Source organism: Urocitellus parryii, chromosome 11 (genome assembly GCF_045843805.1).
Source record: "Urocitellus parryii isolate mUroPar1 chromosome 11, mUroPar1.hap1, whole genome shotgun sequence".
Classification (NCBI taxonomy): Eukaryota; Metazoa; Chordata; class Mammalia; order Rodentia; family Sciuridae; genus Urocitellus; species Urocitellus parryii.
The window spans coordinates 83,643,153-83,668,282 of NC_135541.1; the positions used below are offsets into that span (position 1 = coordinate 83,643,153).

Genomic DNA, 25,130 nt, shown 5'->3' on the forward strand with positions numbered 1-25,130 from the left:
GGTTAGATACCCATTGGACCCCAAAAATGAAAATCAGAACTTTTGGTTGCTGAACTTAGAGGAAGTTTCTTTGGGGTCCCTGGTTTCAGAGGTTCATTCCACGGACAGCCAGCTCCATTGCTCAAGAGGCAGAAGAACATGACCAAACAGAGCCTCAGAAAAGCTTATCAGGGGGGTGGCACTTCTTCCCTCCTCCTCCTTGCGTTAGTTCAGGTCGCAGAGGAGACACCGCTGCAGTTGCCGCCACATCGGGGATTTCTGGCTCTTTTCTCTTCGCCTTAAATTTAGGTGTCTTTTATGAATAATCAAAAGCAGCAAAAGCCAACGCTATCAGGCCAGCGTTTTAAAACCAGAAAAGGAGATGAAAAAGAGAAGTTTGACCCTACTCAGTTTCAAGACTGTATTATTCAAGGCTTAACTGAAACTGGTACTGATTTGGAAGCAGTAGCTAAGTTTCTTGATGCTTCTGGAGCAAAACTTGACTATCGCCGATATGCAGAAACACTCTTTGACATTCTGGTGACTGGTGGAATGCTGGCCCCAGGTGGTACACTGCCAGATGACATGATGCGTACACATGTCTGCGTGTTTGCAGCACAAGAAGACCTAGAGACCATGCAAGCATTTGCTCAGGTTTTTAACAAGTTAATCAGGCGCTACAAATACCTGGAGAAAGGTTTTGAAGATGAAGTAAAAAAGCTGCTGCTGTTCTTAAAGGGTTTTTCAGAGTTGGAGAGGAACAAGCTGGCTATGTTGACTGGTGTTCTTCTGGCTAATGGAACACTTAATGCATCCATTCTTAATAGCCTTTATAATGAGAATTTGGTTAAAGAAGGAGTTTCAGCAGCTTTTGCTGTAAAACTCTTTAAATCATGGATAAATGAAAAAGACATCAATGCAGTAGCTGCAAGTCTTCGGAAAGTCAGCATGGATAACAGACTGATGGAACTTTTTCCTGCCAACAAGCAAAGCGTTGAACACTTCACAAAGTATTTTACTGAGGCAGGCTTGAAAGAGCTTTCAGAGTATGTTTGCAATCAACAGACCATAGGAGCTCGCAAGGAGCTCCAGAAAGAACTTCAAGAACAGATGTCCCGTGGAGATCCATTTAAGGATATAATTTTATATGTCAAGGAAGAAATGAAAAGAAACAACATTCCAGAACCAGTTGTCATTGGGATAGTCTGGTCAAGTGTAATGAGCACTGTGGAGTGGAACAAAAAAGAGGAGCTTGTAGCAGAGCAAGCCATCAAGCACTTGAAGCAATACAGCCCTCTACTTGCTGCCTTTACTACTCAAGGTCAGTCTGAGCTGACTGTTACTGAAGATTCAGGAGTATTGTTATGACAACATTCATTTCATGAAAGCCTTCCAGAAAATAGTGGTGCTTTTTTATAAAGCTGAAGTCCTGAGTGAAGAGCCGATTCTGAAGTGGTATAAAGATGCACATGTTGCAAAGGGGAAAAGTGTCTTCCTTGAACAAATGAAAAAGTTTGTTGAATGGAACAAAAATGTTGAAGAAGAATCGGAGTCTGAAGCTGAAGAAGGTGACTGAATTTTGAAACTACATCCTCAGTAAAGCAAAGAGGAGTTGTAGATAAAATGTCATGTCTCATGTGTCCTGGTTCTTACATCTTCCTACCTCCCTATATCAAGCATGATATAAGGGCTTTCATGGCAAATTTTATTTTAACTGTTTCTATGGTTACTGGAAATTTTGGGTTTAGTTTCTAAAACCATGTTTTAAGTAGCTACAGGAGCTATAGATTTGAATCTAAAGTTGCATTAGTCTTTTCAGTTATCTTCTACCTCCTGTATTTTCTACTGTAATAATGTAATTTAAGGCCTTCCACAATGAACAGTTCACTTTATTCCCTGGGTTTTCTGTATATAAACAGTTTTCAAGATATGCTTTGGTTAAAAATAATTTGTTATAAAAATTCTGTTTGCAAATTAAACTGTAAAAGTATCCAAAGTCTCAAAAGGCAATGGTTTGTGTGATAATTTGGTATGCCTAGAGCCCTATTCATTAATGAAAGTCTCTTACACAGTAATTGAACTCATTAACATGATCCTGAGTATTTGGACCATTGCTTTCATGTTAACATTTACTTGTATTTTTAATCCCAGATGTCCTTAAGTTCAATTGTTTGCTTTCTGTCTCTCATCATTAGTGAAGCTATGGAGAACAAACTTGAAGTTTGAGGAATCTCATATGTCAGAGATGGTGGGAAGAAGAAAATTGAGCTTTTTCCCATTGAGAAACTTCTGCATTTAGTTTTATCTTTCTAGGCAAAACAAATGGGTACTTTTTTCATATGAACATTTTCAAATGTACCATATAAGTCTTATTTTGGGCTCAGAATACCCTTAGTTTGATATGAAAGGACTTCTAAAAAAGTGTGAATAGAGGAAATGACTGTTATAGACCCCATAAAATTGTTGAGAATGTTAAGAGTCAGCATGTTCTAATTGGGGATCTGAATTTAACTTGTATTTCCTTTTGGCTTAGAGCATTTGTTCCAAAGAATGAAGTACAATAATTGTATATTCTCACTTGGTCGTACTGGACTGGCTTCATTCTCTTAGTACATTCAGTAATGACTCAAGCATCTGGCTATTAATGTACCCTAGTTGCCAACTCTTAATTGCCATGAGCCAAATATTTCTTCTATGTGATTAATCCATTTATTTTAATGGCTGCCTTTTAATTTTTCATCTTTTTATTTTCTTGCTGCTGCCCATCCATGTATGTAGTCATTAAGGGGAAAATATTACAACATTTTTGGGTGGAAAGGCATTGTGTTATAAGTGAATGTTTTGAAGGATTTTTTAATTGAAAGAAACTAGCCTGGAATAATGCCACCAGAGATTGAGTGGAAATTACCCCTTTTGAAGGTGCCATTCTTATTAGCCAAGAAGTTGGTATTTAAACATTCATCTTGAGGGAATAACATGTAATATATAATTTGAAATAAAGTTATAGTGACCTTAAGAAGAGCATTATAACAGATAACATTGTGGGAATGGGGTGATTTTGTTAAATGAATAACTTGGATAAAGTTTTCATGTGCAGGCAAAATGTATTCACTAGATTTCTACATAGTGATCTGCTTTTACTTTGTAATTTGTAGTCCGAAAAACACTTTTTTTTAAATAAAGTCCATCCTTACACTTAGGAAAAAAAAGAAAAGAAAAGCTGATCAGTACAGGGCAGCCTGGAGGTGGTGGGCAGGGTGCCAAGAAACTTTAACAGGGCTTCACCTGATGCTTTTACTGTATCCCTTGTGGCTTTGAAACTTACATGTTTCTCCCCCCGCATCTTCTTTTCTCTAACCTTCTCTTTCATGATCTCCCTGATCTCCTTCCTAATCCCATTTTCTTGAATCACCTGTATAAAAGCCCCCTATTCCTGAGGATAGGCAGAAACACAGGCTATGGGACACTAGTCCCTGTGTTTCTTCTTTGCTAGCAAAACAATAAACCTTTTTCCTTTTTCCATTGCTAATGGATCAGCATGGAGGATGGGGACCAAGCCTTTGGTAACAAAAATATAAACCCAAAGACACACCCCAGGGACCTATTTCCTCCAGCCACACCTCACCTGCCTAGAGTTTATCACCCAGTATGTAGTTTTTTCAAATCCATTAAATAGATGAATGTACTGATTATGGATCTTATAACCCAATCGTCTCACCCCTTGCATTAACACTTGAACCATTGGGAGAATACATCCTATCCAAACTGTGACACCAAAATCCAGTAATAAAACATTGATATAAAATGTATACATCACATATATGCGCACATATTCCTTTGTTTTGCGGTGATGGGGTTTGAACACAGGTCCTCGTACTAGGCAAGTCTTCTAACACTGAGCACACCCTCACCCTGTTTTAAGCTCTAAATACAAAATGACTTGTAAAACCACAATACACAAATTTCATGAACTGTCATTTAAAGGAATATAGACTACATATGAAAATTGTCAAGACAATTCAAAATCAAATACATAGCTCTCACCTAAAAATGTTGCACTGGGCCAGGCGCAGTGGCACACGCCTATAATCCCAGCAGCTAGGGAGGCAAAGACAGGAGGATCTTGAAAGCCAGCCTCAGCAAAGGTGAGGCACTAAGCAACTCAGTGAGACCATGTCTAAGCAACTCAGTGAGACCCTGTCTCTAAATAAAATACAAAAATTGGGCTGGGGATGTGGCTCAAATGGTCAAGTGCCCCTGAGTTCAAACTTTGATGCCAAAAAAAAAAAAATTCAATGGGTGTAGTGGTGCATGCTGCTAACCCCAACAATTTAGGAGGTTGAGGCAGGAGCATCAAAAGTTTAAGGCCAGCCTTAGCAGTTAGGAAGATTCTAGGCAACTTATTGGGACCCTGTGTCAAAAAAATAAATAAATAAAAGGTGCTGGAGATGTGGATCAGTTGTTAAGCAGCCCTGAGTTCAATCCCCAGTCCACAAAAAGTCAAGTTGCGGGTCAGCCACTGCACCTTAGCAAGATGTTGACCAACTTAGGTAGACCCTGATTCAAAATAAAACACAGGTCTGTGAAGATGAGGCTAAGTGGTAAAGCATCCTTGAGTTTAATCCCTGAAGAAGCAGCAGTGGTGGCAAACTGGGCTGCAGTCACCAGGGCAGACTGGCTGTGGTAGACAGGGTGGCACATTCTTAGGGGTGGCTGTCACTTACCCTCTCTGCACATCTGGATGGAATGGTCTGGCTCTCCAAGTGTAAACAGATCCAGGCAGTGACTCTTGGTCCAGGATTCTCTAGAACTTTCTCTGGCTGGTCTGAAGCTATTATTCCTTCTCTCCAAACCCCTCCCTTCCAATGAGAAGCTCATATCTGACTAGATTATTGAATCTCATCCAATTAATCCTGGTTGGGTTTTCAGCTTATTGATTGGTTTTAGCGGATCTCCAGGCAGGAAGAGGAAGGGATTCTGGGTGGGCTGGAGATCTTCTCTTGGATTTCTTTCACAGAGTTTCATTCACAGGGTCACTCTCAGTTCTGAGCATGAGACACCAAAGGACTTCATCTGATATTGGACACAGAGAAACACCTTAAAGCTCATTGTTCAGGGGTCCGTGGCCACACTGATATTGTGAACATGTTCTAGAGTTAAAACCTCTTAGGTGTGATGGCTCACTTCTTTAATCCCATCTATGCCAGCAGCCCCAGAGGCTGAAGGAGGGCAATCCCTAAAGCAAGGAGCTCCAGGCTAGCCTGGTCAGCAGGGTGAGAACCCATCTCAAAAACAAAAACAAAAATGCTTTATGAAAACGGGCATGGCTGCACACACCTCTAATCTCAGTAGCTCCAGAGGCTGAGGCAGGAGGATTGAGATTTCAAGGCTGGCCTCAGCAATTTAGCGAGGCCCTGAGCAACTCAACAAGACCCTGTCTCAAAATAAAATACAAAAAGTGGCTCAGTAGAAAAGAAATTGGAAAGGAGTTGCTAGAGACACAACAGAGACTCCTAAAACCTCTCAGAACCCTTGAGGACAGGGAGGGAGAAGCAATCTTTTGTTCCCTTACAAGGTAAAGGGTGTTTCAGGGGGATCAGCTCAGCAAACTGGCTTGAGAATATTTTCACCAAATATGAGCTGGAACCTGAGACCAGAGAGCAGCTTCGACTATCAGCCCTGGAAAGGCCACTTTTCCATGTCTGAAGCCACTGAGGGTGGAAGCTGTGGGTACCTCTCAGGATGTTGGGGAGCAAGAAATGGAGGTCAAAGTGTGGGTCCCTCTCATCATGGCAGCCACTACCTGGAGCCTTTTAGTGTCAGGGTTATTCCTACAGGGGCATTTCCCAGGCAATGCTGAGCCCCACACAGTGTCAGGGTCCTTTATCCTATAAAAGCAAAGTCTAAGGAACAATGACATTTTAAAGAGTGTTCGATAATAGCAAGGCGTGGTGGTACAGGTCTGTAGTCTGAGAAACTGGGGAAGCTGAGGCAGGAGGATTGCAAGTTTGAGCCTGCCTCAGCACTTGAATTTAGTAAGACCACTGGCAGCATATCAAGTTCATGTTTAAAAATAAAAAGGACTGGGGAAGCCAGGCACAGTGGTGCACGCCTATGATCTCAGTGGATCAGGAGGCTGAGACAGGAGGATCTTGAGTTCAAAGCCATCCTCAGCAATAGTGAGGCACTCTTAGCAATCATTGGCACCATATCTCTAAATAATATACCAAAATAGTGCTGGGGATGTGGCTCAGTGGTCGAGTGCCCATGAGTTCAATCCCCAGTACCAAAAAATAAATTTAAAAAATATATAACAGGGATAGGGAAGAAGCTCAGTGGAAAAGTGCTTTCCCAGCATATGTAAAACCTTGGGTTCAATCCCTGGTACCAAAAAAAAAAAAAAACTGCTAGCAAAATTACTTTTTTTAAAAAAATGTATCCTGGGGATTGAACCCAGGGGTATTTACAAATGAGCCATGTTCCCAGTTCTTTTTATTTTTTATTTTGAGACAGGGTCTCAGAACATTGCTTAGGGTCTTGCTAAATTGCTGGGGCTAGCCTTGAAACTATGATCCTCCTGCCTTAGTCTTCTAAGAAGCTGGGATTATAGGTGTGTGATATCATGCCTGGCTTTGTCTCATAAGTTTTGACCAACATCATGAGTATTTTGAGCTGTGGGTATAGCTCAGTGGTAGAGCACATGCTTAGCATGTGTGCTGTCTTGGTTTTGATCTCCCATACCTCCCCCATAGCCACATAACTTTATGATATATTCTGTGATAGAATTCTGTGGACTGTGAGGGCTACTCTGAAAAACTGATGACCACTTTTGTGTTGCCCAGACTCGGAGAGCAGCAGCCCTCTGGTCCAACACACTCATTTTGGAACACAGTTTCCTGGGAACATTTAGTCTCGTACCCCATTTATGTACAGATTACCTATTGCAGGGGAATAACTGAAGAACATGGATAAAGAAATCATTCTGTGTGTGTGTGTGTGTGTGTGTGTGTGTTTGTGTGGGTGTGTTTTATTAGATTTTAATCTAGGGGTGCTCTACCACTAAGCTACATTCATAGACTTTTTATTTTTAATTTTGAGATAGTCAAACTTGTCCAGGCTGGCCTCAAACCTGCCATCCTCCCGCCTCAGTCTACCAAGTCACTAGGATTATCGGTATGTGCCACTGTGCCCAACCAACAAACTACTCTTTTTACCATGTCTTCCTCACTCAGAAATATTTAATGTTTATTTTAACTAGATTAACTTGTTTCATGAAGCCCTATCAGATGGACTAAAACTAAGTCCAGTATTAAATTATGTTTCACTTGATTCTAGATGTAAAGATAATTTAAAATTAAAAAGAATTTCTGAAAAATCCTCTGTCTAGAATCACTAAAAATAGTGCACATGTGTATGGACACATTTAAATAATTCAATTATTATTAAGTTTAATTTGTTTCATGATAGGGGCCTCCCAATGTTGCTCAGGCTGGCAGTGTTCTTGGAATCCTTCTGCTGAGCCTTGGGGGAGCAAATTATAGGACTGGGCTACCATGCCTCACTTCAGTTTAATGTTATACCCCTTCCTCCCTTTCTCTCTCCCTCCCTCCCTTTCTCTCTCCCTCCCTCCTTTTCTTCCTTCTTCCCTCCCTCTCTCCCTGCCTCCCTCTCTCCTTTCCTTCCTTCCTTCCTCCGTCCTTCCTCCCTTCCTTCCTTCTTTCCTTCCTTCCTTTCTTTCTTCCTTCCTCCTTCCTTCCTTACTTTCATTCTTTTTTGTTTTTTGTTGTTTGTTTTTATTTTTAATACTGGGCATTGAATCCACAGGTGCTGTACCACTGAGATACATCCCCATTGTTTTTTGTTTTCTTTTGAACAGAGTTTTCCGAAATCGCTGACTTTGAATTTGCAATTCTCCTCCCTTGGTCTCCCAGTTTGCTGGGATTAGAGATGTGCACCACTGCATCAGTCTCTATTTGAAAATATGGGAAGGACACAAAGTAGCCACATTAAATTATATAGGAGTGTAACAGGGGTTCACTTGATGCTTTGACTATATAGCCCTTGGGACTTTGAAACCTACATGTTTGGTTTTTTTTTCCCTAAACTTCTCCCTGACCTTATTCTTCCTGATCTCTCCTCCTTAATCTCCTTTTCTCTAAATCATCTCTATCCCCTACCCCTTTCCTGTGAATAGGTAAAATGACAGCAATAAATCTTCTTTTTCATTTTTCTCAAGACCTTATCTTTGTTATTAGATTGGTTTCCAGGGAGAGGACTGTGACTGGGGGATATCAAGTTTGAGGACAGCCTGGGCAATTTAGGGAGACATTGTCTCACAACAAAAATTTTGTTTTTAAAGCATGGGCATAGAGAGTTCAATGGTGGAGCACTCCTGGATTGGATCCCCAGCACTGTAAACCAAATAAGTAGAAAAAAAAAACCCTAGAGAACCTCCATTGCTTTAAGAAAAGCAGAAGTGTGAAAACCCTTACACTTTTAATTCCCTTTAACTACAGGAAAAAGAGGTGTCTAGGGTATGGGAGTATGAGACTTCATCTTTTAATCCCTAAAAAAGTGTCTTCAAGTAGTCTGGGGTTAACCAATCAGTGATTTTTCTCTTGCTCCACCTCTTGCCCCTCCTTACAGGGAAAATAAGTTTGAAATTGTCAATCTACTTCAAGCTCTGCTCTTGCTGCCTTTGGGGGTTTTTGTGGTACTGGTTTTCTTTGTGGAATCTAGGGGTGCTCTACCTCTGAGCTATATGCCCAATCCTTTTTAATTCTATTTGAGAAACGCTGTCACTAAGTTGTCCAGGCTGGCTTTGAGTGTGTGATCCTCCTGCCTCAGCCTCCAAAAGAGGCCGGGACCACAGGGAGGTGTGTACCATCAGGCCCAGTTTCCTGTTTTATTTTGCAGTGAGCAACTCCTCTACCATAGAGCTACATCCCCACCCAATATGGGTATTTTCTTTTAATCTAATGAACACTCTTTTCTTGTTTCAGGAAAGAACATTCCTAAAGCCATAATGTTCAATATTAAAATCTAATGCATTTACAAGATAAAAAAGTTTATTCGAGTAAAAAGCAATCCATGAACTGGGGAACTCCACATTGAAAGACATTCCCTGGCCAGGTGCGATGGCACACACTCATAATCCCCGCACCTGGGGAAGTTGAGCAGGAGGATCACAGCCTGGGCAATTTAGCAAGGCCCTAAGCAACTTAGTGAGAGCCTGTCTCAAAATAAAACAAAAAGGGCTGGGAAGGTAGCAGAGTTTTCAAGCCCCTAGGTTCAATCCATAATATCAGAAAAGAAAAAAAAAATATCCAAAATAAGTACAACTTTATAATTTAAAAAAAATGACATGATTTAACCAACTAATAAATCAATGGTGGAGGCCTGCTTATCTGATCAAAACCTCTTGTTTGTTCTTCAAGGTGTTTAAATTGGGATGATGCCAGGCATGGTGGCACATGCCTGTTTTCACAGAGACAGGAGAGGCTGAGGCAAGAGGATCACAAGTTCATGGGCAGCCTCAGTAACTTAATGAGGCCCTCAGCAACTTAGCAAGACCCTGTCTTAAAATAAAAAATAAAAGCTGAGCATGGTGGCATACATCTGTAATCCCAGTGGCTCAGGGGGCTGAGGCAGGAGGATTGTGGGTTCAAAGCCATCTTTAGCAACAGCAAGGATGCTGTTTCGCTAAGGAGCTCAGAGAGACCCTGTCTCCAAATAAAATGCAAAATAGGGCTGGGGATGTGGCTCAGTTGTTGAATGCCCCTGAGTTCAATTCCTGGTACAAAAAAATATATATATAAAATAAAATTGAGGGTAGTAGTGCTTGCTTTGTTAACAGGAAAACATCAGTTTTCATCAATTAGGGTACAAGTTTCTTTCTGTTGAATAGAATGAATTAAAAGAAAGCAAGGACTACTATGAGCCCAGATTATTCACCTCAGATCACACTGCTGGAAGAGCATCCAAAGTATTATTAAAATGCTCAGGGGACCTGGGCGGAACTCAGGAACTATGGGTCCTTATCACAATTTATGTTCTGAATGAACTACAGAAAATACCTGGGTGCTCCCGTCGGCCTCTGGGGCTGGCTTCCACTTTACTGCCAGTTCTGGGAATCTCTGGTGCACCCCAGTCCCAGGGCAACCCATGTGGGACCTTCCCAATGCCAGCCCACATTGTCCACCAGAGGCATAGCCACAGCGGTGTCCTGCCAGGTGGCACAGAGCTCCTGCTGCACGTTCCTTGGAACCATTTATTTTCTCTGCAGAGCTGCAGCCTCTGATGCTCCTGCTGTTTCCCCCTGGATCTGCCTTTTTAAAATTGATTTTGTAGCATTTCAGTCAGTTGTGCATATTTAATCTGAGTTATAAAGAAATATCAGTCAATTGTACCTTGAGGTACAGACTCTCGTAATCCCAGCAGACTCTCTAAATAAGCTAATATTATGAACAATTTTTGAAAATATTGAGGGAATGTCTAGTTCATTTATTTTATTATTTTTTAATTCCATTTTGTTATACACAATGGCAGAATGCAGTCATTCCCTATTACACATATAGAACGCAATTTTTCAAGACACTGATTGTACACAGAGTATTTTCTCACCATTCGTGTCTTATACATGTACTTGGGCTAATGGTGTCTGACTCATTCCACCATCATTCCTATCCCCTGGCCCCCTCCCCCTGCCCTCCCCTTCCCGCCTTCTTTTGAAGACCATTGTCTTTCCACAGTGGACTCGGTCTGTCTTCACACACAGGGTGCCATGTTCCCAGATGCTGAGATCAGGGTGGCTTCCCCTGTGCAGCTCATCTAGATCTCCCTGGCAGGTTTCACCGTCGTTAGGGGAGATGGAAGACTTCAGTTGAGAACATTCTGGAAGCAGGGCAACTAGGAGGCATGCTCAGGTACATTGAATATGAAACATTTTAACAAAAAGAAAGAAAGAAAGGAAAAAACCCTCCCCAACCAGGAGTACTGGCTCTAAGTACTAAATCAGTGAGAAAGGTCTATGATAATTGCTCCCGACAGTCTCCAGCCTTCTCTCACATATTCACTTCTGTTTGAGCTTTTAAAAAATAACTTCATAAAATACAGTATAAGAAAAAATTGGTTTCATCTTTGTTTGGTTCTGATTGGTTGTTTGCACTACCGGGGACTGAGCCCCATGCTGTTCTAACACCAAGTCACATCCCCAGCTCTTCTCAGTTTTTATTTTGAGACAAGATCTCACTGAGTTGCCCAAATTGGTCTTTTTTTTTTTGCAGGGGGGTGGGACTACTGATGATTAAACTAAGGGGCACTCAGCCACTGAGCCCCATCCCCAGCCCTAATTTGTATTTTATTTAGAGACAGGGTCTCACTGAGTTGCTTAGTGTCTCACTTGTATTGAGGCTGGCTTTTAACTCTGGATTCTCCTGCCCTCGCCTCTGTAGCTGGGATTATAGGCATTCACCATCAAGACCCACACAAACCATTGTTTATTTATTTATTTATTTTGGGTACTGGAGTTTGAACCCAGGGCCACATTACCACTGAGCTACATCCCTAGCCCTTTTTATTTTTTATTTTGAGACAGGGTCTCACTAAGTTGCTGAGAGCTTTGATAAATTACTGAGGTAATGATGATCTTTTTTATGATCCTCCTGCCTCACCCTCCCAAATTGTTGGAATTATAGGCATAAGACACAGCACCTGGCAAAAACTGTTTTTAACATATATTATATAATAGTAACTACTTTTTAAAACTCTATGGTAACTAGATTCATTTATTTACTTACTTATGGTACTGGCATTTGAAACCAAGCTTTTCTAGTTTGGCTCTGCCTCTCCAGCCCCCACCGTTTTTTACTTCTTTTATTTTAATTGGCTTTTTAAAAGTAAATGACAGTAGAATGCATTACCACTCTTATTACACATATAGAACACAATTTTTCATATCTCTGGTTGTATATAAATTATGTTCATGCCAATTCGTGTCTTCATACATGTACTTTGGATAATGATGTCCATCACATTCCACCATCCTTGCTAATCCCCTGCCCCCTCCCTTCCCCTCCCAAACCTCTGCCCTATGTAGAGTTCATCTATTCCTCCCAAGCTCCCCCTCCCTACGCCACTATGTGTCCCTCACCTTATATCACAGAAAACACTAGAATGCCATTTGTTTTTGGGGGATTTTCTAACTTCACTTAGTATTATCTTCTCCAATGCCATCCATTTACCTGCAAATACCATGAGTTTATTCTCTTTTATCACTGAGTAAAATTTCATTGTGTATATAGGCCACTTTTTTTTAACTCATTTCTGCTCAAATGCTGAGGCCTGAAGCCTTGTGCGGCGTCACAGTGCTGGTGATTTCTGTGGAAAGCACCTGTTTAGGAGTCCTCAAATTTTATGCTCGAATTTGGGACCCCCAAAAGACCACCAGAGACCCAAGATCGATGTAAATAGCAAAGAGGTGTTTATTGCAAGCTAGCTGGGTCCTCCGAGCGCACACACAGCAACGGGTGATGCTGATAGGCCCTGAGCCCAGGGTTTGCAGCAGTTTTATACATTCTTTGGAGAAGGCAGGGACTTCACATACATCATAATATCTCTTAGCAAATCATCACACATTGCAGGAAAATCAAATAACAACTCTTAAACATGATTAGCACATTCACTGGTGGGAACAAGTTGGGTAAGGGTGATTGGTCAGTACAAAAGGGGTATTCATTTGAACTGATTGGTTTAAGCCAAAAGGGGTGTTCCTGCTGAACTACATGGTTTCCCAACATGTTATCAACCACCATAAACTACTGGGAGGGTCATCTGGCATCCCAGGTATTTTCCCTGTCTCATGCTGATTGGTGGCTGCTAAGAGGGAGAGGAGCTAGTGAGTGGGTGTGAGGTTCCTTCCCTGGGAGGCCTGTCCAGCAAAGGTGGTGAGAAGCAGGGTAGAGGGGAGGGCGCTGGAGGAGGGAAGCCCCCACACCTGCACCTTTCAACAGAGAAGCTCTGTGCTCTCCAGCGGGGAGCAGAGTAGCTGCCTCCAATGCCCCCCTGGGGAAGGCTGCTCTGAGCTCTGGGTGGTGATTCTGGACTGGAGGGTGAGGAGCAGGGGTGGAGGGTACAGGTGTGAGCCCCGCAGGAGGGCCACCCCAGTTTGTGCGGCTCCATCTTTCCTGGGTTTGTTATTTGTGCATGTCTCACCCTGACCTCCTCTGCTACAGCTGTGGCTTTCTGCTTGTGAGTGAGGAGGGGTGCCTTAGAGATGATGAACCCACCTGATCCGTCAAGTGGGGGTGAAAGGCTCAGCATGAAACAGGGTGACGCAAATGAGTCGATTCTTCAACAGGCAGAGTCCTGAGTGGAGACCATCATCAGAAGGCCAGGGTGACCTTGGGCTTAGGCCAATTTGTCTTCTCCTACCTTGACATCACTCCTCAGAACTAACTGCTTGATCTTTGCTTAGGCTCCTGAAGACCCCCCCTGGAGACCCTCTCAATAACCGACTGCCTACTCTCAGATCCAGACTGGAATGATCTGTCGGGGTCTCCAAACCTCGACCAGCTAATACACCTGACACTGTGGGGCAGCAAATTGACGCGTTTCAGTCCCGAGCCACTCGTAATTCTGCTAGAGAATGCTGCAGCCACCCTTGAGACCCTAAACTTGCAGGACTGTGGGATCACCAACTCCCAGCTCCAGGCCATCCTACCTGTCCTGAGCTGCTGCTCCCAGCTCAGGGTCTTGAGCTTCAATGGGAATGACATCTCCATGTTGGTCCTGAGCAATCTGCTGCTTCACACTTCCAGGCTGACCCTGTTGAGCCTAGAGAAGTATCCTGCCCCTCTGGAGAGCTATGATGCCCAGGGTGCCATCCACCCAGGGAGACTTTTCCAACCCATCGATGAGCTGATGGAGATACTGAGGGATGTGAGAGAGCCAAAGAACGTCCTTTTCTATACTAAACCCTGCCATAGATGTGGCAACTGGTTTATCTATAACCTGCCCTCCAGTCCGTGTCACTGTTGGCTGCCTGCCTAGTGGGATGCATATATGAGAAATGTTCTCCTGTGCACTTGAAAATAAAGGTAAGACACCAGTGTCTCTCCAAGGGGAACTAGAAACAGGATACCAGGGCACATAACATGAGTAGGTACAGAAAAGCTGATGCAGGAGGCCTGGGTCACAGAGGCTTGGTTCCCATTGGGAGACATGGAACCGATGGGGACATGTGTCTTAGGAGTCAGAAACAGGAATCTGAATTTCTGGAAGTACATTTGTGCTGAGAGGTACACAGGGCATGACCCCTGCATGGATGGTTGCAAATGAGTGACTTGCAAATGAGCCACTTGGGGAACTTGTGGCAGATCCTCTGCTGTCCTCCAGGGGTTTCACCTTAAAGGTCAGGAAGCTAACCCAGTGGCTGACCAGTGCTGATCAGTGACACTGGAGCCGAGGACCTTATGGCCTCACAATAGTGCAGGGCCATTCTGAGTATACCCTCCATTCTTTACTTCTCTCTGGGTGACATTCGTTCTGATGCATGTGGCTGTTCGATGGGGTAATGTGCCTGTGGTTGCCCACGGAACTGAGAACACTAACCTGCTCTCCAAAGGAGTTTATCTGAGAAGACTTCCATCTGAGTTATTCAGGTCATAGTGGACCACAGCTGTATCCCCAAGGGCTGAGGTTCAGGGAAAAATAGTCTGAGTCTTCGTGTGTGTGTGTGTGTGTGTGTGTGTTGGGGATTGAACCCAAGGGTGCCCTACTACTGTAGAGAACTTCATAGAATACAACTTTAAATCCTTGTATAATTTAACAACTCATCCGTCAAGAAACCTAAAGGGAGGTTGGACATGTACCCAACAGTTAGGTGCAATAGATAAAATTATAAATCCAAGATTTCCTGCAATTCCAAACCCCAGCACCTATCATCTAATGGGCCTGCAGACTCCAAATGGTTCGCAAAAGACAACTTCACTCTGCTGTCTCTGGTACCCAGGTGATAAGCAGAGCCAACACTGTTGCCTTCTGAAAAATCAGCAATAAACCCAGACTGGGAATCTACATGTGTGCCCTGAAACCCCACATCACCCCTCTCAGGCATCACGCCAAGACCTCTCAACCATACAATGTCCTAGAAATGCCTCTCACTCAATTTGCAAATGATTTGTTTTATGGTCTCCTACCGCACAGGATTCTAAAATAGTTTTTCTTCACCTTTAACAGTAGGTGGCAAATGAGAGCCATAAGACCTCCTTGGATAAAGTTGAGTTCTCTAAAGAAGAAATCCATTATGCCTGGAGCAGTGCCACATGCCTGTAATCCCAGAGCTCAGGAGGCTGAGGCAGAGGGATAGCAGGTTCAAAGCTAGTCTCAGCAAAAAGTGAGGCACTAAGCAACTCAGTGAGACCCTGTCTCTAAATAAAATACAAAATAAGGCTGGGGATGTGGCTCAGTGGTCCAGTACCCCTGAGTGAAATCCCAATACCCCCCCAAAAAAAAACAAAGAAATAAAGAAAAAACTCTATTACTTAGGTTATGCTGTGATTATGCAGGAAATTTCCCTCTTACCTAAAGAAGAAAAGACATCCCAGGTCTCCCTAAACCCAGAACTGAGATAATTAAGAGGTTTCCCTTCCATCTCTAAGATTCAAATCCTCTATGATATTGTAACCCAGCTTTTATAATTTCTCTCTAAAAGTTTTTTTCAGTACTTGGGATGGAACCCTGAGGCTCTCTACCACTGAAATACACCTCAGTCCTTTTAATAATTTTATTTTGAGGTAGGGTCAATTGCCTGAGCTGCTGGACACAATGGCACAGAACTAAAAGCCCAGCAACTCAGGAGGCTGAGGCAAGAGGATCATAAGTTCAAGGCCAGCTGCAACAATTTAGGGAGACCCTGCCTCAAAAAATAAAAAGGGCTGGGAATGTGACTCAGTGGTAGTGCACCCCTGGGTTCCATCCCCAGCACCATAAATAAACAAATAAATTGCACTTGCTATACCCAGGCCACTGGTGATGTCAGAGAAGGAGATGCTGGAGAGTGACCGAGTGACCTCAGGGTCTGGTCCCCTGTTTAGTCCTGAAGAATGGACTCATCACCACCCACACAAAAGCAGAGGGCTAAACAGGGGTCTGTGGTCTGGGAAGCAGAACTCTTCTGGGAAGCCAGGTGGTGGGGAGAGGAGCTAGTGAGGTGGGTGTGAGGTTCCTTCCCTGGGAGGCATGTCCAGCAAAGGTGGGGAGAAGCAGGGTAGAGGGGAGGGTGCTGAAGGAGGGAAGTCTCCACACCTGCACCTTGTAACAGGGAAGCTCTGTGCTCTCCAGCAGGGAGCAGAGAGCCACCTCCAATGCCCCCCTGGGGAAGGCTGCTCTGAGCATCATGTGGTGAATTGAACTTGAGGGTGAGGAGCAGGGATGGAGGCCTTGCAGATGGTGGACCTACCTGGTGTAAGGCTTACCCTGAAATGGGTATTGTGAATGAGCAGATTCTGCAACAGGCAGAATCCTGGGTGTTGACCATCATCAGGGGTCAGGGTGACCTTGGGCTTGGGCCAGTTTGTCTTCTCCCACCTTGTCTTTGCTCCTCAGAACTAACTGCCTGGTGTCTCCTTAAGCAACATTCCCACCAGACCCTCTCAATTACTAACTCACTGTACTTAGAATCAGAGTTGAAGCATCTGTCCCTGGGCCTGAATATCAGTCAGCTGAATCACATGGATCTTGATGGCATCAAAATTTAAAGCCAGGTGTGGTGGCGAACACCTCTACTCCTAGTGGCTCACAAGGCTGTGGTAGGAGGATCAGAAGTTCCAAACTAGCCCCAGTGACTTAGATCCTCAACAACTTGGCAAGACCCTGTCTCAAAATAAAAAAGGAAGTGGACTGGGGATGTAGGTCTGTGTTAGAGCACCCCTGGGTTCAATTCCCAGTCCCCCTTCCTCCAAAAGTTGTCCAGGTTAAGTCTTGTGCCCCTCCAAGTTCTGCTACAGAAAGTCGTAGCTACTCTGCAGACCTTGGAATTGCAGACTGTGAGTTCATGGACTCACAGCTCCATGCCACCTCCCTTCCCTGAGCCACTGCTCCCAGCTCACCATGTTCAGGTTCTATGGCGCCTCCCCAGGTCAGTCCTGGAGAACCACCTGCTGCACTGTGCCAGGTTGAGCCAGTTAAGCCTAGAGCGTGTGCCCCGCCCCTCTGGAGACCAATCAGTGTCCTACTCTCCACGTTGGTGGTTTGTCCAGCTTCGCGTTAAGCTGATGGGGATACTGAGGGACATTAGGACTCCCCTGAACATCTGGATCTGTGCCCCCTCCTGTGCTTACTGGGTAGACAGGTGCCCTTTAACCTGGTGCAACTGGATGTTTCATGGCCCATGTCCCTGTCAGGAAGCAGCTGTGCTGGTACTATGTGCCTTCCCAGTCAGATGCATAGGAAAAGCTTTCCTCTGGGCACTTAGAGATGAAACTTAGCATGTAGCTGCAAATTCAGAGGACACAGAACCCTGGCTTCAGGGTAGCTGGGAAAAGACTGAGGTGAAGGATTCCCTGCTTCCTGGGGTGGGAATAGAATTTGGCCTTCCTGCTGGCTAAGTGAACACACTACACCTGAGCTGCATTCACAGCCTCAGTAAGTTAGCCAGGCCCTCAGCAACTTAGTGAGAACCTGTCTGAAAATGAAAAAAATTGAGGGCTAGGGATGTGGCTCAGTGGTAGAGCACCCCTGAGTTTCATCCCTAGTATCAAAAATTTGTTTAAGCGGCTGGCCGACGGGCAGGCTTGGCGTGTCCCTTCCATCTGGCTGGCGGGGGAGGCGGTGTGAAGCCCGCAGCCCGCCGCCAGCCCATGGAGGCTTTTTCCTGGACGCCCCGCTAGCCCCGCAGTGGCCGCGCCCCCGCGCCCGTGGAGGTAGTGCCCAGTGCCCGCTACGTGAGTGCCCAGGGTCAGGCGCACCCGCAGCCCTTCAGCTGGTGGAAAGACTACCTGGGGCTCGCTACGCTCATCACCAAGGCGGTGGATGGCGAACCGCGCTTCCTGCAGCGCCCATGGCGAGAATGGCGGTAGCGGCTCTCCGCCCTCTTCGTCGTCCTGGTCCTGTTGCTTCCCCCACACGGGGACCGGGCCCGGGCGCTGGGGCCGGCCAACTACTACTAGGACGATGAAGACGACGACAACGAGGAGCCGGGTCCGGGGCCTCTTCCTGGGGGGCTCGCTGGAGCTATCCGCGCTGGAGCTATGCGCATGCCCCGCCGAAAATGGTCTGCTGGAGGAGCGCTTCACAGAGCTGATCCCGTTCGCAGGTTGCGCAGCCACGGTGCTGCTGGGCTGCGTGCCCGCCGACGCCACCACCCTCGAGGTGACGCCGCGAGAGGAGCGGGCCCCGGCGTGGGCGGCTGAGCCCCGACTGGAAGCTACCTCGGGGATGGCCACTGCCCGGCTGCTCAAACCCGAGCTGCAGGTGTGCGTGTTCTGCTGGAACAACAAGGAGGCGGTGGCTCTCTACACCACCCACATCCTGAAGGGCCCCGACGGGAGAGTGTTGTGCCCGGTTCTGCGTCGCTACACGTGCCCCCGTATGGCGCCAGCGGCGACAATGCGCACACCATCAAGTATTGTCCACTCTCCAAAGTGCCAGCACCGACAGCTGGGCGTCCGCCGCCACGTGGCGCTAGGGACAATCTGCCAGGCAGGAAGCTGCGCTGAGGGCTCTGCATCCAGTCTGATGGCACCTGACGCTACTGCATTCGCTGCCTGCCCTCCATTTTGTTCTGCGAAAGATCTTTCCCTGTTTATTGGGGAGATGCGGAGCTGTCAGCACAGGCTCAACCTGGAACATCATGAAATCGGCTGTGCAGAGTACTTCTGTCAAGCAGATTGAGACTAGACGCTGATTTTTTTTTTCTTTTTTTTGGAGGGGGATGGATGAGGGGGACTGTGTTTCTAGTTTGCACACATCCAGGACTGCGAAGAAGGCTGGATGTGTATTTCACTAATTGAATATGGCAGCCGAGAGACGCTGTTTATTTACTGTATACGTCGACCTAGAGTCGCTATGAAATTATCTCTAATCTTGGGTGTGTCGTTTTATGAATGGAAGCACTTTACTAGGTCTAGTATATTTTTTAATAGCCTCTGAACTGAGCTTAAAACTGACGATTTTATGGAATATCAGCAAAATGATTATTTTATTGCTTGATGCACTATGTTAGTTGTCCTTAGTTTATATTCTAATTCCAGGCGAAGCAATTATAAGCATCATAAGAAGTGAAATTTAGTTCTTTTCAGTATTAATTTGGGTGGGTATTCCCTCCTTGTGGCTTGTTTCTGTCCTAAAAGGAGGTGTAAAATGCAGTCTGTAGCAGGTAGAATACAGCTCCTTTTATGTACCAGATCTTTTATTATAGAACTAGCAACTAGCCTTTTCACCTTTAAGAACTGTGCCAAGTCATAATCATATTGTGTATACACTTGGAGATGGTGCTGTTAAATCTAAAGAAAAAAAATTTTCAAAAATTGTTTAAAAGTAAAAATTAAAGGGCTGGGGATATAGATCAGTAGTAGAGAGCCTCTGGGTTCATTCCCCTGGACCACAAAAATGAATGAAAGATGAATAAATGGACTGGGCATGGTGACACATGACTGTAATCCTGGCAGCTCAGGAAGCTGAGGCAGGAGGATTCAAAGTTCAGGTCCAGCCTCAGCAACTCAGTGATGCCTTAAGAAATTTAGCAAGACCTTATCTCAAAATAAAAATTACAGAGAGCTAGGGATGTGGCTCAGTGATTAACTATCCTTGGGTTCAGTCTCCAGTACCAAAAAGGAATAAACAAATAAAGTTTTAAGGAAAATTAGTGTTCAGCATCCAGAAGAGGGTGGATTTGGGGAGCACTGTTTACCTGCAGTAATCTCAAGATAAACTTTTCCAAGTAGTAGATTTCACACTCCACCTGCTGGTAGCTCAGAAGTCGTGGCATGAGTTTTTATAAGCATAACTATCATTGACTATTTTTGAGTGGTATTTTTCAAAACCCAGTACTGTAAAATGATGTTTGAGTATAAACATTTGTGCTGTGATATTTAAATAATGTGCATATTAATTGATTTCAAAACTGTAAAAGAAATTTAGTACTGGGTTAGTTTTTTGTTATTGTAACCAAAATGCCTGACATAAAGAACTTAAAACAGAGAGCTGGGCAGGGTGGCACACACCTGTAATCCCAGCAGTTCAGGAGGCTAAGACAGGAGGATCACTACTTCAAAGCCAGCCTCAGTAAAAGTGAGGCACTAAGCAACTCAGTGAGACCCTGTCTCTAAAATACAAAATAGGGCTGTGGATGTGACTCAGTGGCTGAGTGCCCCTGAGTTGAATACCTGGATCTCCACCACAAAAAAAAAAAAAAAAAAATTGCAATGGGCATGAAAGTGCCCATCTGTGAACCCAGAAGGTTGAGGCAGGAGGATCACAAGTTCCAAGCCAGCTTGAAACCTTAGTGAAATCCTGTCTCAAAATTTAAAAAATAAAATTAAAATGGACTGTGGAGTAGCTCAATGGTAGAGGAACCCCTGGGTTCAATCTTCAGTGCCAGGAAAAAAAAAAAAAAAACAAAGCAGAAGATTTCTTTTGGCTCACAGCTGGAGAGCCTCAGGCAGGGTTAGCCAGCTCCACTGTTCTGGCCCCTGAGTGACGCAGAACAACATGGCCCAAGGGCCTGGTGGAGCAGAGCTGCTCAGCTCCTGGAAACCAGAAAGCAGAGGAAGCAAGAAAGAGGTCAGCAACAAGACACAACCCCCAGGGGCCAGCCTCCTAGTGACCTACCTGCTCCAGGCACGCCCCCTCCCTTACAGTTACAGCTCAGTAACCCACTCAAATTGTTAGGTTCTCCAGTAGATTAAACACTGAGGGGTTACAGCCCTCACTGCCTAAGCCCCACCTCTGACCTTGCTGCACTGGGGATCATGTGTTTTGTTTTTTTTTTTTCAAAACGTGAGCTTTCAGGGGAACATTTCTAGATCCAAACCATAAGAAGTCCTTTCAAATACTATAGCAGGATATTTAAAATAAATGTCTAACTTGATTTGTTCTCTCAAGACAAACAAAATTTAAAAACATAATTTTAGACATAAATGAGTGAGATTTATTTCTTTAAATAAGCATTCAGTATAGTAAAATGTTACCTGGGCATGGTGGCTCATGCCTGTCATCCCAGCAACTCTGGAGGCTGAGGCAGGGAGATCCCAAGTTCAAAGTCAACCTCCCCAATATGGCAAGGCCCTGAACAAGTTGGAGAGAACCTGTGTTAAAATTAAAACAAACAACAACAAAGTCAGGGCAGAGAGGGTGGACCAGGGATGTTGTTCAAAGGTAAAATGGCCCCAATTCAGTTCTCAAAAGGAGGGGACTGGGGATGTGGCTCAATGTGAAGTGCCCCAGGGTTCAATTCCCATTACCAGAAGAAAAGAAAGAAGAGGAGGAGGAAGGAGGAGGAGAAGCAAAGTCAGATTTTAAGGACAGGTAGTTAGTGTAGTTAGGTAAATTGGGTCAAATATCAAGTTCCATAAAGAAAATGGAGACCATAGTGGGAATGGAAGAAGAGGGTGTCCAATCTGAGCCTGGGAAACCTGAACAACACCTGGGTTATTGAATGTTAAAGTCCCCAAGGTGTGGGGTGCATCCTAGAGAACTGTTCAGGAGGTAACTCCCAGCAAACAGGGAGGTGCTAATCAAACCACCCCAGGCCCTTACTGCCCAGATCACTCCTCCCCTTGCTCCTCCCTGGCCCATCCCTCCACCTATTTCCCACCTTTTGGCCTTCCCTCCTGCATCCCCCACCACTGCAGGATGGAGGGAAACAAAGGACAGGGGTGTGAGAGGACTAAAAGAAGACCTTAGCTATAAAAAAAGGGAGACCCCCCCTTCCACAGATTCTGCCTTTTGGGTCCCCTTCTTCCTCTGGGGGGAAGTCATTTCTGCTGTCCTTTAATAAAGCCTTCTGTTAAACCACGATGCAGAGAAGACCCCAACTCCAATTTTAAATCAACTTAAAGCAAGCTTGTAATTCTGGCCGGCCTGGACTCTCTCTGGATACCCATGGGTTAGAGGACACTGCCCCAGCTCTCTAGGAACAAGGTTTTATAGCACAAAAAGTTGCAAAGGGGGGGGGGTATTGAAACTTACAGATTACAGGATTTTGACAAGCATAATACAAAGGCAGGTAGTAGGTTAATGATGCACATAGCTCAACATTTCAAGTTAGGGAGTAAATTTAGATCCCAACGCCAGAATTTATGAGGCCCCACTAAGGTTTCAGAGAGGGTTGTTATCTGGTTAGGGAAAGCCAGGCATGGGTGAGTTCCAGGCAAGGCAGGCATTCCAAGCAAGTTTAGATATCACAGTAATTTATAGTAAAACAGAAATGACCTTTTCATGTCTTTGTGATGAGGTGGCTCCTAATCTTAAGATGGAATTAGGCTGGGCTCATCACCTTCCTCTGTCCCCCCTCCCCTTGCCTCCATGGGCCTCTCTGGAGATATACTTCAGCATTCTGGGAAGCAAGGACTCCCTGGTAAACAGAAGGAGAAACCAACATTAGACCTGGAAGCCTGCCCTTATGTTTTGTTTTGTTTTGTTTTGTTTTTTAACATAGACTGGAATTTGTTTGTTTGTTTGTTTTGTTTTAGAGTAGTTTTAAAACCACATCAAAACTGAGCAGAAGCTCCATGCTTCCCAAGTCCCTCTGTCTACCCAGCCTCCCCCAGGACCAGCATCTCACAACAGAGTGGTACATACGCTACAATTCATGCCTCTGAGAAACTGATGTGACTCCATTTTTGAAAACAGCTTCTACCTCAAGGCCTGTCCAGAGGGAGGGGGTGTGACCCTTGTCCTTGGAAAAACCAACAGAGCACTCCTAGGCACATACCCGCCCTGCTGAGTTGTTTGTCTGCAAATAAAAGGAGAGATCTGCAGCACCAAGTGTCCCTGACTCAGTTAGGCTAGGTGAGGATCCATAGCAACCCCCTAGCAACCACCAATCAGCATGAGACAGGGAAAATACCTGGAATGCCAGATGACGCGTCAGTAGTCTTGGTGGTAGATAACCTGTTGTTTAGCACATACACCCCTCATGGATTAAACCAATCAGTTCAAAAGAATCCCCCTCTTGAATTAACAATCACCCCTACCCAACTTGTTCCCACCAGTGATTGTGCTAATCAATGTTAAGAGTTGTTTGGTTCTCCTGTGGTGTGTGATGATTTGCTGTGTGACATTGTGACACATAGAGTATCCCCCAAAACCTATAAAATCTCACTGAACAAAGGACCAGGACTCACTCTCTGGGACCACTGCATCGGAAACCGTTGTGAGTCCAGGCTTGAGTTTGCAATAAAGACTCTTTTGTGATTGTATCTTGAAGTCTATTGGGGTCCCATGAATCTGGCATTATACCTCTACTGTGACACATCAGTGTTATGCAAAGTCCATAGTTGACTCTGGTTCTAGAATCTACACTTCTGGGGTTAGAAATGCCCAATTACATGGTATTTACTATTATAGTGTCATGCAGAATAATTCACAGTTTACAGCCCCTGGGTGCTCCAGCTGTTCAGCCCTCTCTCCCACCCAAACTTGGCAACCACTGGGCTTTATCCTGTGCCCCTGGTTTTCTGTCTTCAGGAATGTCTACAGTATACCACCCTCAGTTGGCTTCCCTCCCTGGTGACTGCACTTCAGGTCCCCTGAACCTTTTCACAGCTGTGTGGACCACTGTGTGTGTGTCTCCATTCCCCAACTGCAGGACATCTTGTGCCACTGAACAGAGCAACTGGGGTCCCCACCCGACCCCTGGGGCAGCTTCACTCATGTGGTGAGTACTTGGAGCTCCAGGCTGGATCATGGGCTAAGGATGTTTTCCAGCTATTTACTGGACAATCTCATCTGATAGACGGACCTGCCCCTTGAAGGGCAGGGGCTGTGTCTCCATCTCCCTTGGAGCTGAGCATGGAACCTGAGGCTATGGTCACTACATGAGTGCATGTGTGAGTGTGTGTGTGTGTGTGTGTGTGTGTGTGCATGCCGTTTGTGTATGAAAGTCCACCAATCTTAAGGGCCCACGTGGGCAACCTTCACTTGGTTTTCGTAAGTTCTTTCCCCATGTAATGCACAACCACATTCTCCCTGTAAAAGGTCCAGTAATGCAGACACATTCCCTGGCCTTGCCCTTCATCCTGTATCAAGCATGGGTACCTCTTGGCTTCTCAATGCCTTCTCCCTGTTTTTAGCTCCATCTCTCTTGAATCTTGTTTCATCTTCTCTCATAGATCATTTTTGCCAATTTAGAAACAATTTTCCATTGAAAACAAGAAAGAAAATAATAAGAAAGAAAAACCTTTCTCGATCTCCATGCCCCCACCCCAGCCACCGATTCATTCCTGCCTAGGAGACCTTCTTAGCCTTCCCTTCTCTCTCTCTGAATATCCCATATATTTTTTGCAGGGTGGGTGGGTACTTGGGATTTAATCCAGGGGCACATAACCACTGAGCCATGTCCCCAGGCCTTTTTATGTTTTATTTTGAGACAGGGTCTCACTAAGTGGCTGAGGCTGATTTTGAACCTGTGGTCCTCCTGCCTCAGTCTCCTGTAGATGGGGTTAACAGGCATGCACCTTCATACCTGGCAGACAAATATTTCTCCCTGTGTCAATTGAGATGATTCTTCTTTCTTCTTCTTCTTTTTTTTTTTTTTGCTTTATTCCATTGATATGGTTAATCAATGAAATTGTTATTCAAATATGAAAGGAGATTTGCATTCCAGGTTTATTCCAAGTGTTAAGCCAATCTTGCAGGGGCTGGGGATGTGGCTGAAGTGGTAGCGTGCTCACCTGACAGGCATGCAGCCTGGGTTCAATCCTCAGCACCACATACAAAACAAAGATGTTGTGTCCACTGAAAACTAAAAGTAAATAAATAAATAAATATTAAAATTCTCTCTTTCTCAAAAAAAAAGTTTACTTATAAAACAAAAGAACAATCTTGCATTCCTGATAGATTTTCAACCCGTAACCTGTCTTGCCTGGTCTTGGTCTGTATATTGCCAGAGGCAATTTCTTTCTCCCCCTTCCTTCCTTCCTTTCTCCTCC

At 44.7% G+C, this 25,130-nt stretch overlaps 2 pseudogenes; both read left to right on the forward strand.

The window, feature by feature from the left end:
- The first annotated feature begins 235 nt into the window (after positions 1-235).
- Positions 236-1,714, forward strand: LOC144248975 (eIF5-mimic protein 2 pseudogene; annotated as a pseudogene).
- Positions 1,715-17,837: 16,123 nt separating this feature from the next.
- LOC144249060 (nanos homolog 1-like) lies at positions 17,838-18,695 on the forward strand (annotated as a pseudogene).
- Positions 18,696-25,130: the final 6,435 nt, after the last annotated feature.